Below are 14,941 nucleotides of genomic sequence, written 5' to 3' on the forward strand. Positions count from 1 at the left end.
CAGTGGCCTCTGTCTACCGCAGGCCCAGAATACGGTCCCCAAAATGCTCCTCCAGAACATCAAACACTCTCCGGCTTCGATGGGATCGAACTCTCATTTGCATGAACCACATCTTGCCGAAGTCAGGATCTCTTTGGATAACCGAGATGAAATTATGTTCGAATACCTTCATGTACCACCAAGAAATATCGCGCCGACGATTATTCCGCTGACTGGACACCACATACCACACAGTCACCCTTTGAGGGTGAAGAGACTTCTCGATCGCGATATGCGGATTCTCAGTCCCCCAAATGCGCCAATGTTGCTGATTGACGAACCCAACAAAATTAAAGTGGGCTTCGTCGCTAAACCAAACCACTATTTCCCACCATGCCCTGGGCCAACCGTGCAGTTTGAAAGTCATAACGCAAACCGTTCATAAGTTATGACGATTTTATTTCATGTAGTTCAAAAATTGTCAACCTGTATGAAAGACGGTAAATGCAGTCACAGTCAAGAAAGCAGAAGACAAAGACCCGAGTGAACCTAAGACATACAGACCAATATGCCTTATTAACATTCTGGCAAAGGTACAGCAGCGATTGCTATGTGTCAGATTTCAGTCGCACTTGCAGCTCTTCGGCTTTAGCCCACGTCAGTTCGCCTTTCAACCACATAAATACATCGAAGATGCAGTAAAGAAGACCATAGAAATGACACAGACAGTACATGACAAATGCATAGAAGCAATCGTAATTTACATAGCGGGAGCTTTCGACAACCTTCGTCGGCCGACGCTGTTTGCAAGACTTAGAGAGATGACTCTTCCGCTGGCTCTATATGACATCCTTGGAGGTTATGGTAAAAACAGGAGCACTGGTAACCAAGAGGTTATAAAGAGTGTAACCAAGGCTTATCCACAAGGAGCCATATGCGGACTGATTTTCTGGGACACAGTCATAGAACCATTACTGAATGCAGTAGAAGACAACGATATAGAAATCGGGGTACGCGGATTGCTTTACGATCATAGTATCTGCAAATTCCAGGTCGCAATCACAGAGTAAGACCACGCTGCTCCTCGTGTTCATCGGTGAATGAACAACTAACTCACAACAGCAACTAACAAAATTGTTTACCTACTTCTAAAAGGCCCACTGAAAGTAAATCCAGTTACACAGGTAAACAACTTATCTATAAGACGGAAAACTGTGACAAGATACTTCGGCATTTCTTTTGACGAACATTTACACATTAACGGACATGCCAAATTAACTCATCCACCAACTTGCAAGACTGAACACTTTACGATACAGGATACCTATGTGGTTGTTGTTGTGGTCTTCATTCCTGAGACTGGTCTGATGCAGCTCTCTATGCTACTCTATCCTGTGCAAGCTTCTTCATCTCCAAGTACCTACTGCAGCCTACATCCTTCTGAATCTGCTTGGTGTATTCATCTCTTGGTCTCCCTCTACGATTTTTACCCTCCACGCTGCCCTCCAATACTAATTTGGTGATCGTTTGATGCCTCAGAATATGTCCTACCAACCGATCCCTTCTTCTAGTCAAGTTGTGCCGCAAATTTCGCTTCTTCCCAATCCTATTCAACACCTCCTCATTAGTTATGTCATCTACTCATCAAATCTTCAGCATTCTTCTGTAGCACCACATTTCGAAAGCTTCTATTCTCTTCTTGTCCAAACTATTTATCGTCCATATTTCACTTCCATACATGGCCACACTCCATACAAATACTTTCAGAAACGACTTCCGAGCACTTAAATCAATACTCGATGTTAACAAATTTCTCTTCTTCAGAAACGCTTTCCTTCCCATTGCCAGTCTACATTTTATATCCTCTCTACTTCGACCATCATCAGTTATTTTGCTCCCCAAACAGCAAAACTCCTTCACTACTTTAAGTGTCTCATTTCCTAATCTAATACCCTCAACATCACCCGACTTAATTCGACTACATTCCATTATCCTCGTTTTGCTTTTGTTGATGTTCATCTTATATCCTCCATTCAAGACACCATCCATTCCGTTCAACTGCTCTTCCAAGTCTTTTGCTGTCTTTAACAGTATTACAATGTCATCAGCTAACCTCAAACTTTAATTTCTTCTCCATGGATTTTAATACCTACTCCGAATTTTTCTTTTGTTTCCTTCACTGCTTGCTCAACATACAGATGCCTATACAGACAGAGAAAATATATTACACAGAATTCTTTGAATCTATAACTTGTTTTGTGGCTTGTGCTTGATAACATCGATTATGCTTAGGCACGCATACTGCCATTGTTGTACGTAGACTGTATAGGTTTTTTTATTGGTAACGCCACATAGCACTCTGTATGAAAATCACTGGCTGTGCTGTGTGCAGTCTGTGGCTGGTTTGCATTGTTGTCTGCCATTGTAGTGTTGGGCAGCGGCAGCTGGATGTGAACAGCGCGTAGCGTTGCGCAGTTGGAGGTGAGCCGCCGGCAGTGGTGGATGTCGGGAGAGAGATGGCGGAGTTTTGATAATTTGTAATACTGGATATCATGAACTACTATATATATTATGCCTGTTAAGGGAAATACTTTGTTTGTTCTCTATTATCATCTTTCAATTGCTAACTATGCCTATCAGTAGTTAGTGCCTTCTGTAGTTTGAATCTTTTATTTAGCTGGCAATAGTGGCGCTCGCTGTATTGCAGTAGTTCGAGTAACGAAGATTTTTGTGAGGTAAGTGATTTGTGAAAGGTATAGTTTAATGTTTGTCTGGGCCATTCTTTTGTAGGGATTTTTGATAGTCAGATTGCGTTGCGCTAAAATTATTGTGTGTCAGTTTAAGCACAGTCGTGTATAAATTGTTCTAAGGGGACGTTTCATTGTGATACGCAGCCCGGGGAGTATTCTACTCAGAATCTAGGGGGCTTTAGGTACGACATCCTTTGAAGGACTGTGTGTGGTATTGGGAATTTTTCCTATAACTATTACAGTTCGCCACAGAGCAGCGGCGTACTGGCCAAAGAGAGGAATACGCGACAAAATAATACAAATAATTGGACACAACGTGATCTACAAACGGAAATTAAGCAAGGGTGAACTGGTACATGGCAGACAGAATAGTACACAAGTGACAAGAGATGGCGGGACTACTGTTTCTCTCCGAGTATCCGAGAGGGGATGATTTAAAGTCCATGAATCCAACACGTGGCTTGGTGCACTTTTTCGCAAGCCACGGCCCATATCCTGTGCACCACTATAGGTCTGGCCGCACACTTCTGTGTTACAGGGTGAATGGAACTCATTAAACAATATTGCAGATGAAGTGTCGCGGGTAGTACATGCCGCATACAAACAGACCATAAGATAGGTTCCACATCTGACGGATCAGCCATACATGGTAAGCTACACGGATACAAACACAGACTCACGTGCTGTATCACACAGAGAAAGTGAAGACGAGATACACATACATAGTTAAAATAAGCTGAGGTTTCTAACACTAAATAGAAGCAATCTGAAAATGTAACTGTGTATGTAGTTAGTTTTTATACCATTTACACTATCTGTAGATGTGATACTTCTTATTCTTTCGCTGGATCAGGTGTGACAGGCTCGAAGCTTTATCGAGCTCTCGCAGCTGATGCAGATGACTATGACATACTAAATCGCCTTATTAAATCGCCTCCCACCTTCCACTGTTAAGTTTGGAAATACATTATAACTTAATTAATCAGTACATCATTAATTATTATCACAGTCAAGACAACATACGTAACAGACGTATAGGAAACACATGGAGGGCTAAAGGGAAGATCTCTCTTACTGTATTTAAATCAATATCGTTATCGTCTCTCATTTCTTCTACGAGATATCATTTTAATTTTAACCTAAAATACATTCACGACCCATTAAGTATGTATTTATTATCATTAGCTAAGTTAGCAACAAATTTAAACAAAATTGTATATATACACTTGTACTTTGTATTTATTTTATTTTTTATCCATCCTTTTTCAAAATGCTCAAAAGATATACTAGTAATAAAATTGAATTACTATGATGCATGCAAACTCACAAAATATAGCAGCTGTTATGTAGTAATAGGCAGGAGGTCTTTACTTGAAAAATAAGTAAACAAAAAATAAATAAAGTTTCTGATAGTGTGCAACGTAATAATATTCCGCATTTTTACTTAACAGGCAGAAAGCAAAAGAAGAGCTCTAAAACCAGAACAAAACTAGAACAACAAGAATACAAGAACAGCACCTACAAGCCTCGTAAGTCGAAATTTGAACATAATAGCGTCGTAGAATATCAGAATATTTCAAACCTGTCGCTAAACATAATGTACAGTATTAAATATATAAAAATAGTATACAAACAAATATGCAAATATTTCAAGTCACTAACGCAGTCTTTCAAAACCTACAGACAAAACGCGTGTGGCTCGATAAAATTCGTTTCATTCAGTTGTAAACAGACCTACCTAGTTTCAAAGTTATCAATATAATTTTTGTTTACCTACACCTATCAAAATTTTCTTTCGTCTATGTTATCAACAATGTATACTGTTGCAGAGCAGAATAACTTAATTGTGTAGGCTTTAAATGTTTATTGAAGTTCCATCAGGTGTGCTCGGAACAGAGTGAGCTGAACTGATGTGCCAGTTGTTATGTCAGTATGTTTTTTGACCAATGCACGAGATCCTGGGACTGGGGCAGACAGAAATGTAAGCAGCACTGTACTAATAACGTTGTGTCAGACAACACTACGAAACTGCGGCCGAGAACCACTACCAAGTCAAACATTAATGGCAAGGCTGAGCCCGATGACCTATAATCATCACAGATGAGAAGACCGGTGACCAGCCAAGCATCCTTCTCCTCTGCGCCTTTGAGGATGATCTACAAGCTGCCATTTTCGCACCGACCAATCGAGCCATTTCTGCGCTGTTACCTGGCCTGCTTCTGAATGTCTGCTAAAGTCTTGGTCGATTGGTAGTGGATGGCCAGTGTTTCTCTGCACGAATACTGGCATCCTGGACCACGGTCAGCAGACTCCACAGGACGGGCTGATCACCGAGAGCACTGAAGTGGCAGCTGAACAGGCTAATAGAAGCGCATCGGCGTCCAGCGCCTACTTCACCTGGTGCTGATGTCCGCTCTACACTCAGCCGAAATATCGGCCAGCGGCAGCAACGTCACGTCGCGATGGCAAGGCGTCAGCATCCATCACGGATTGTGCACGTCGCGTCTGGGCACTGCTGCAGCTCTGAAGAAGCCAAAACCTTTGTAAATTTTGTTTGACAAGAATCGTGTTTGCAAGTAACACTGTCTCACTCACGCCTCGTGCGTGCACTGGATCACTCTCTCTTCCTCACACTGCACTAGACCTCCTGACTCAATGTGAACTTAGGGCCAACTTGTCACAAAACGCAAAAAACGGTTTATACCACTTCCTTACGTCTTAATATTGTGTCTTATGATGCAGGAATTTTTAATTGCATGCAGTGGGAATTTAAATCTTTATTAGTTATCGCTCGAAATGAGAAACGATTCTAACTTTCTTTACTTGGTTGTCGGTAGGAAATTCTCCACCAATAAATATAGGAACACTTTCGAAGCTACATGCAATTTCGACTACTACATTTTAAGGGTTTTATTAACTGCTACCTCATCATCAGGATACTCTTAGAGCCCAACATTGAAGTCCTTCATGTGTCTTATTTCATCAAGACAGTGTTCGGTGAGATGTGTTTGCATGCGTTGTAGAAAAAGATAGAATCTTTTTCGATTGTGTACTCACTTGAGACATGTTATCCATTGCACATGTGTGAGATGTTACAGGTCGGTTTCTGATTTGACACGGTGGCCCAAATATTCATAATGAGTATTTACTGCCTTTTACAAAAACTGGGTGGAGGGAGATTAACCAAGAACACAAGAGTATCCTCTTTGAGCCCTTGTCACCATAAATTGTAAGCTCTGGTGACACCATGTGGGAGTTTGAAACCACACTGAGTTCTCAGAGAGATCAGTTCTATAAAGCTCATTAGCCTAAATATGTTATGCACTGTTATACGGATCAATCTCATACCTCATACATCCTTCTGGCTGTTGCAAGAACGTAGCCAAGTGAGGTGAATGGAAGGGGAGGGGGCGGCTCTGTCCAGAAGATACGGACCTCGTGTCACCTCTAAACGAAATTACACATGACCTGTTTGTCGTGTAGTGAAACTGAAAATTATTTTGATTTTCAGTCATACGATGGAAAAGGTATATGCACTATCTAGAGGCAGCAGGGCTAACGATAGATTTAAACTATCTATACGCCTAGAGCACTATCGACTACCGCCCATTCCTATTTTGGCCGAGACCAACTGTGGGCATTGCTCGAGCTCAGTTGTTGTTTTGTTACTCTGTTCAGCTCTTGCTGGCAGCTGCAATTAATGTAAATATTACCAATTGTTGTTTGTGGTATGTGTGATGTTGTAGGTATTTTCTAATTATGAGTAAATTTGTAACAGGAAACAATAGGAAAAGTGATTCCGATTCCTCCACTAGCGTTACGGTAAGTTAGAAATATGTACGAACTACTATAACAGCCTAATTTTTAATCTATCGCAGTTCAGTGTTAGCAGTGGACTAGTTGTTTTGAGGTAGGTAGAACTTGGGTGTTCCAGTATTTCAGTATTTCACAAGGCAGTGGAGCGGTAAATGTCATTGAAAATATCAATAAATTAAAATCAGTGCATAGAAATACCCGTGGATTTGTTTGTATTGCATAAAAACCGCATTGATCAACAAAAACATAGCCCCAAACACGATTGTTGCGCTTCTTTAAATGTCTAGTTAATGTTCTATTACTAGCAATACAAATGGCAAAATATCGCGGAATCTGACCATCAGGGAGTTACTCAAATATGAAAACTATTTCCTATACGGAAAGATGAGGATGGGTTTGTAGAGAACGGAAGGGGTAGGTCCTTACGGCACTTCTGTCGTTCCTTTACTCCTAAAAGATTTTCTCAGCTGGCTGCTTGTACGTCCGAGTTCACTGCGCCCTGCATCCCGCCCTCGTCATTTCATACATAATCTGTGTATTCTCTTGTATTAGCATTATAACAGAAGCCAGAAATTCCATGCACAAATTTTGAAATATGCATGTATCTATGGACTATCAAATGACTAAACATACACAATTAATGGAAAAACATGCAATTTCAGAATTAAAGAAATCAATATTTTCTTGTGATGCATTTTAATTTATTTTAAAACAGTACACTACGACCAGTTTTTCTAAATTCTTCACTTACTTGGGGTAGCGCTGCGTGGTGAGGCGCTGAGGTAGCAACCTCTATAACTGCGAGGCGAGATGGCTTGAATCGATCTGCGCGCAGCCTCGAAAATGGTTTTCTGTGATTTCCCATTTTCAGTTTAGAAAAGGAACGTTCTTTGGTCCCTTACCATGGGCCACAGTCAATTCCCTCCGAACGCCTTCCTTTCCTGACAGATACTAATTCGTTTGATGCAGCCCCTCTGCGTAGATGAGAACAGCTGCGTTGAAGGCGAGCATCTCTTCAGAGACTCGTGGGATTGACATCCATATGATAAATTAATAAAAACCCAAATTCTTCTCATTTAGGCTCGCGCAATTGTCTGCCAGGACATTCTTCAAAGCAGAAAGGATCTTTCTTACAATGCAAGAAGTGACAGTTGTATATTGAAATGAGAAAATTTGGGAAAGTGTAAACTGAATAATTCCAGATCCTTTGCATTTTCGCGACCCGAAATTGTTCTACCTTCTCTGTCGTACTGAGATCTCTTTATTCCGAAGTAATTGTCGGTAACAATCACGGTGTCGCAAGAAATTAGCTCTCGTTCATTCTCAACCACTTCCTAAGTTGAAATCCAGACCGAAAGAAGAAGTGTAAAATGACTGTGGAGGGCGAAGGAAGTAACAGGATTCCTGGTCAGGTGACTATAGGATTATAAATATAAAATCAAGTAGGGGTAATGCACGAGTAGGTTTAATAAACAGCAATAAAATACGAAGGCGGATAAGCTATTGTCAACAGAATAGTGAACGCATTATTGTAGCCAAGATAGACACGCAGCCCACAACCGCCTCAGTGGTAAAGGATTATATACCAACTAGTTCTGCAGATGAGGAGGCGATTGAGGAGATCTATGATGACATAAAAGAAATTATTCAGATAGTTAAGGGGGCCAAAAATGTAATAGTCATGGGGCACAGGAATTCGATAGTAGGATAAGAAAGAGAAGTAGTAAGTGAAGATGGACTGGAGGAAGTAATGAAAGAGCAAGGCGCCTGGTAGAATTTTGCACAGAGTATAATTTTATCATATGTAACACTTGTTGTAAGAATCATGAGAGAAGGTTGTATATGTGGGAGAGACCTGGAGACACCGAAAGGTTTCAGATTGATTGTATAATGGTTAGGCAGGGATTTAGGAACCAGGGTTTAAATTTTAAGACAGTTCTAGTGGCAGGTGTGGACTCTGACCACATTTTTGTGATTATCAACTGCAAATTAAAACTGAAAAAACTGCAAGAATACAAGAATTTAAGGAGGTTGGACCTCGATGAACTGAAAGAACCAGAGGTTTGTAGACGGTTTAAGGGGGAGTATCAGGGAATGATTGACAAGAAAAGGGGAAAGGAATCCAGAAGAAGACGAATGGCTAGCTTTGATAGATGAAATAGTGAAGGTAGCAGAGGATCAAGTAGGTAAAAAGACGAGTGCTTGTAGAAAATCTTGGGTAACACAAGATATATTGAATTTAATCGACTAAAGATAAAATATAAAAATTCAATAAATGAAGCAAGCTAAAGGGAATACAAACTCCTAGAAAATAAGATCGACAGGAACTGCAAAATGGCTAGGCGGGAATGGCTAGAGGATAAATGTAAGGGTGTAGAAGCATATATCACTAAGGGTCACGTAGATGATGCCTACAGGAAAATTAAAGAGACTTTTGGAGCAAAGAGAACCACCAGTATAAATATCAAGAGCTAAGATGCAAAACCAGCCTTAAGCAAAGAAGGGAATGGAAGAAGGTGAAAGGAGTTCAAATGTTTCATATGGTTCTGAGCACTATGCGACTTAACATCTTAGGTCATTAGTCCCCTAGAACTTTGAACTACTTAAACCTAACACACCTAAGGACATCACACACATCCATGCCCGAGGCAGGATTAGAACCTGCGACCGTAGCAGTCCCGCGGTTCCGGACTGTAGCGCCTTGAACCGCACGGCCACCGCGGCCGGAAGTGAAAGGATTATACACAGGGTCTATACAAGGGAGATGTTCTTGTGGGCAATATTATGTAAATCGAAGAGGACGCAGAGGAAGATGAGAAGGGAGATATGATGCTGCGTGAAGAATTTGACAATGCAATGAAGGCTTGATTCGAAACAAGGCCTCTGGAGTATGTAACACTCCGTTACAGCTACTGATAGCATTGGGAGAGCCAGCCGTGACAAAACTCTTACAGCTGGAGAGCAGTCATTTTCTGAGCACATGGCCAGGGATGTAAGTACTTGGCATCCTGAAGTGTAGTATTAGTCGACCACAATATTGTTGCACTTGGGAGTGAGGGCGCCTCGGTCGACTTATTATGTGTTTTTTCGTGATATTTCACAATGACACGCGGAAACGCTAGATATATTTTGCAGAACTGTCCTGAAATCATTCACAAAGCGATGGATTTTCTTTAATCACCAGTCTACTTGTTCACTGTAACGTCACTGTGTGTTTCCGATAACGGCCTCAGCAGCCCTAGTGCAGTAATGTAGTCGTCGGGTAATACCTTGGATGGTCGGCAGTTTTTAGCCATACCTTGACCATTATTGCTTTCCTTTCATTATTAATAAATCTGTATTGTATTTTAATATCTTTTGTACCTCTTACAGCTTGCGCTCTATATTAACGGAGTGATAACTGAAGGAACAGACGAGATACAGCAAATAAGAACAGTGAACCATATGAAAATTTAAAAGAAAAATTTCAAAATTTATGCTGAACAAGCCTTTAATATTTCTTACACTCAAAAATTTGAGTGATCAGCTTTCACACATACATATACATATACATATACATATACATACATATTCTCAACGCAAAGAGCAAGGCGAGAGAGGAACACTTTGTTTGCATACATCGTTTCGTGGATTTTCTTCCCTGATTTAGAATGACGTGTTATCTTAGGTGCTAGATTGAAGAAAGGCAGGTCTACATTTATGTCATTCGTAGATTTAGACAACGCTTTTGACGGTAATAAACATCTTGTAGTTATGAAGATGGCAGGTGTGAAATACAGAGAGTGAAAAGTTTTCTACAACTAGAATGGAAATCAAGCAGCAGTTAGAATAATCGAAGTACACGAAAAGAAAATAACAATTGAGAAGGGCTTTAGACAGGATTGTATCATACTCCCGATTTTATTCAACCCATGTATTCAGCTAGCTTCGAAGATAGCCAAGGAGAACTTTGGGAAAGGAAATAAAGTTCGGAGAGAGGAAATAAAAACTTTGAGATATGGAAGTGTCATTTGATCAGCTGAACAGAATAGATTTTGTGTTTAAAATAGGTTATGATATGAATATCTACAGAAGTAAATCAAAGTTAATGGGATGTAGGAAATGACACACTAAAAGTAATCGATGAGTTTCGCTCAAAACACTCACGAAGGCTGGATGTTGAAACAAAATGCAGACTGGAAATAGGAAGAAAACCAGTTTTGAAAAAGATTGATTTTTTAAAGTCAAATATAATATTTTTGAAGTAATTCTAAACATATTGGTCTGGAGGGTAGCTCCATTCCGAAATAAAACGTGGATATTAATCATTTCAAACTAAAAGGGAACAGAAGCTTTTGAAATCAGTAGGAATTTGAAAATTAGATATATGTATCGAATAATAATTGAGGACGAACTGATTCAAAATGGAGAGAAAAAATTTATGGCACAACGTAACCAAAAAGCGATCGGTTGATATGATGCATCCTGCGACATCAATGATAGGTAAATTTGGTAAAGGAAGGAGGTGTGGAAGTAAAAACTGTATTTGGAGAACAAGTCTTCAAAACAGTGAACTGGGGCAGATGAATGTAGGTTACAGTTTTTGTACTGAAATGAAAAGGATTGCACAGGAGAGTCTAGCGTGGAGAGCTGCATCAAACCAGTCTCGGACTGAAGACCATAGAAAAAATACATGTCGAGAACGTTTAGTTCCCAGTACACCGTATAAGACGTAAGGGTACAAATTGCATGTAATATGTACTGTACTTCATGTTACTTGAAGGATGAACCCAAGTACATGGTGTTTGAAAAAGAATACCTAATACAAAGTACTCGGTTATTGGAGGTACGATTACTTTGTCTAGTTTATATTCATTGTAGTTGGAAGTTAGTTGTCTTCTGTATATTACTTACCGTCACATGTTGCAAATTGGTATTCCGCAGCATAATACTTTACGTTCTCGAGTTTGCGAAGTGTAGTTCTGTGATTACAGTGCTAAGATGCTTCATGAGGTACCACGCCGATCCTCCGAATTGATGAAGCATTCACATTTGGTATCGATAATTTGTACACACAGAATATATATGTAAAGGAAAAAGTCCTGGCGTCCATCAGGTTTCCGATGAAAATGTCGCACGAATTCAAACCGCTTTCCGACGCCGTGTTATAAAACCAACTGGTTGTGCCAGTCGCGATTTGCGTCTGCCTACCACAATAATTTGGTGTGTTTTGAGACGTCGGTTGGTTATGAAGCCGCACTAGTTGCCGCTATTACAGGCCCTATGTCGCAAACGCAAACGTGTTGCATTATCTGATGAGCATGAGATTGCTACTTGCAATGGTAAAATTTTCGCCCAACGCATTGTGCTTAGTGATGAAGTGTCTTTCCACATCCGTGGGAAAGAACGCATACGCACACATTGAGCGTGTACGAGATTCACCAAAGTTGTAGTGTTTTGTGCGACATCTGACTAATTTTATTACGGCAGATTCTTCTTCCTTGGATAAACGTCGTTGTCTCTTGCTACGTTACAAAACTGGACGAGGAAAGCTTCACTTTTTAACAAGACGGGCCATCCCATCACTGGAGTCATCAAATGGGTGAATATCTGAACGAAACTAAGCGAGGTCGTTGGATTGCTCATAAAACAGCCGGCGTCCACGGTCACAAGATTTGACACCCGGTGACTTCTTCCTGACAAGTTTGATTAATGAGAATTTTTACGCACCAACACTACCACAAAACCCTGAAGATTTGGAGAACCGGATCCCTACTACCATAACATCAGTGACGATGGAAGTGCTTACCAGAGTATGCGAGGAATTCGATTATCGATTTGGTTTTGTTCGTGACGCTGGTGGTGGACATATTGAACATCTGTGATCCAAACTTGAGAGATCGGTAAATATTGTCCCAAATTTTATAGTTGTAAGTCATACGGTCCAATAAATAAATGCATTAGAAACACGTGAACTCTATTTGAACCTTCCTGTATTTAAGGTTGTAATATTCCGGGTGAATGTGACATTATTTCGGTGGTTGTTCGGTAATATTTTCTCAGTGATTATATTTAAGACACCCATGATTTCAAATGGTTAGTTACAGGGTAATGATGAAGTTATTTGTGTTGTTTGTTCCTATACTTATTATTAGTGTCTCTAAAAATATCTTAACAACAGTGATAAATACCTCAATATGCAGACAGCAAAACGTAGTTCACAAACACACAGTAAAGTAACAACCCTCAGATATCTCCAAAAGTGTCGTGTTGTGCTTGAGTCGCTGCTTGTACAGTCGTGGACAAAACGAGCGAGACCCCTCGCCTTTTCGTTATGCTGATCCGCACGGCTTTAAAGTCTGCTACACAGCATAACAGGCAAGGCGACGAAGTGCTACCAACATACTATGCACTTGCGTGAAATTGACAAACTATCTGAACTTTTTTAGGCTGTTTTCAATAATTTGTAAGACTATATTAATGCTGATTAGTGTGTTAAATACAACACGTAAATATAAGACAGAACTGAAAGAAGAAACGCTAATTGGTATGAACTGTACCAATAATAATGAATTTCAACTTATCGAGATAACATAATTGTTTTAGTAATACAAAGAACGCCGGATCGTTACGTATTAGCAAAATATTATCCGCTTTCGGCCGCGAAACGGTCTGTGTCAACGTTCAGACCAGTCATACTGGATTATCGCTGCTGACCTACCATGAAAGTGTGCAAATTTAACAATGCGTGAAGATTCATAACGAAATTCAGTTAAAAATCATTCAGTGCCACACTTAAGTCAAATCCATTATTGACAGAAGCGGAAAAAGTAGGCAGTAACATGTATGAAATTCTACAAGAGTGTCATATTGACATGCACAGGGCGGCAGTACAGAATAAAGGTAGCGATAAAAAGTATTGAGGGCGCGAGAATTTCTTAAAATTGCTTTACTGATATTCTACCTGCCTCCATCGGGATTAGAACCGAAAACAAACCAGACCTTCCTTTCACTACGCTAGCAGACAACCCAGGCAAACAGCCCTCTATTATTACCCCAGACATGAATAAGCCGGCAATTTCGCAATGAAAATGGTAAAATGATCTACAGATTCTGTTCCATAGAGCTTTCTGGGCTCAAAAACATGAATTTTCTTCCTTTATGTCACCGCTTATGTGACAACCATTCGGGATGTTTATCGAAATAGCAAAATACTGTTATTAGAGAGTAAATTTAGTAGGATATTTCTGCACCACCCCAGGAAATAAACGGCTCCACAGCTGCTAAACGTATTCTACACAGTTTCGAATTCTCCACTAGACTCGCCACAGCCGCAAAACGTTCATTAGCCTCAGTGTTTCTTAAGCTAGCTAGCAATGGGAATGTTGGCACTTCTAAAACGCGGTAGCATTAATACTGGGATGTGAACTACCACGTGTATAGGTAAATGGATTCTATTTGCATTCCTGTAAACGTGATTTGGATTGAAAGCGTAGCTACGATTAATATGCTGATGTATCGACTGCAACTAGAACATTTCGAATAAAGAGTAGGGGGTGTTATTTATGCAGCCCTTTTCTTCAGTATCTGTCGTAGCTGTTTTCGTTGTTAGGATTTCGTCACCTAAACCGGTAAAAACGGAACCCTACAAGTCTCACTTTCTTGACCGTCTATCGGTCTACCCAAACTTTAAAACCCGTTTACCTCCAGAACGGGTAGACATAATAAGCGGAAATGTATCGCACTTCTTGTGGTAACCGGTCCCTTGGTGGTGTAAAAAAGTGAGCTTCTATGTCAACGCAATCTAAAGATACGGCCGTTTATGAAAAAAAAATTTACGTGAAAGGTCAAAAAATGGCTCCAAGAACTATGCGACCAAACTGCTTACGTCATCAGTCCCTAGCCCTATAACTACTTAAACCAACCTAACTTAACACACATCCACGCCCGGGGAAGGTTTCGAAGATTCGAACTGACGGCGCAAGCAGATGTGCGATCCGCGATATGACGCCGTTGAAAGCACGGCTAACCCGCGCCGGAAAGCTGTTAATATCATCTGATGTTGCTAACAAGTTATTTACTTCTGGTGAATGATTTTCTGCACAGTTCATTTAAGATAGAATAACTAAAATATATTTGATGTTACGGAAGACGAAGGGTGCCTAATTCATTTCCCTCTCTTTACTTATTATGTTACATTCGCAATCTGAGCATACGTATTATCCATAACCACACTTTAGCGCCACACAGATACGTGAATGAAACACATTGGAGTACAGTTTTAGACATAAAAACTGACCGCCGGCCGCCTGCCACAGAGACTAAGTCCGAGTCTATTCACTTTATGTAGCCAATAAACTGACCGGCCATCTGCACAATCTGGCAATACTGTAAGATGCGGAAGCGTTAGGAGGAAG

Source organism: Schistocerca cancellata, chromosome 2, assembly GCF_023864275.1.
Source record: "Schistocerca cancellata isolate TAMUIC-IGC-003103 chromosome 2, iqSchCanc2.1, whole genome shotgun sequence".
NCBI lineage: Eukaryota > Metazoa > Arthropoda > Insecta > Orthoptera > Acrididae > Schistocerca > Schistocerca cancellata.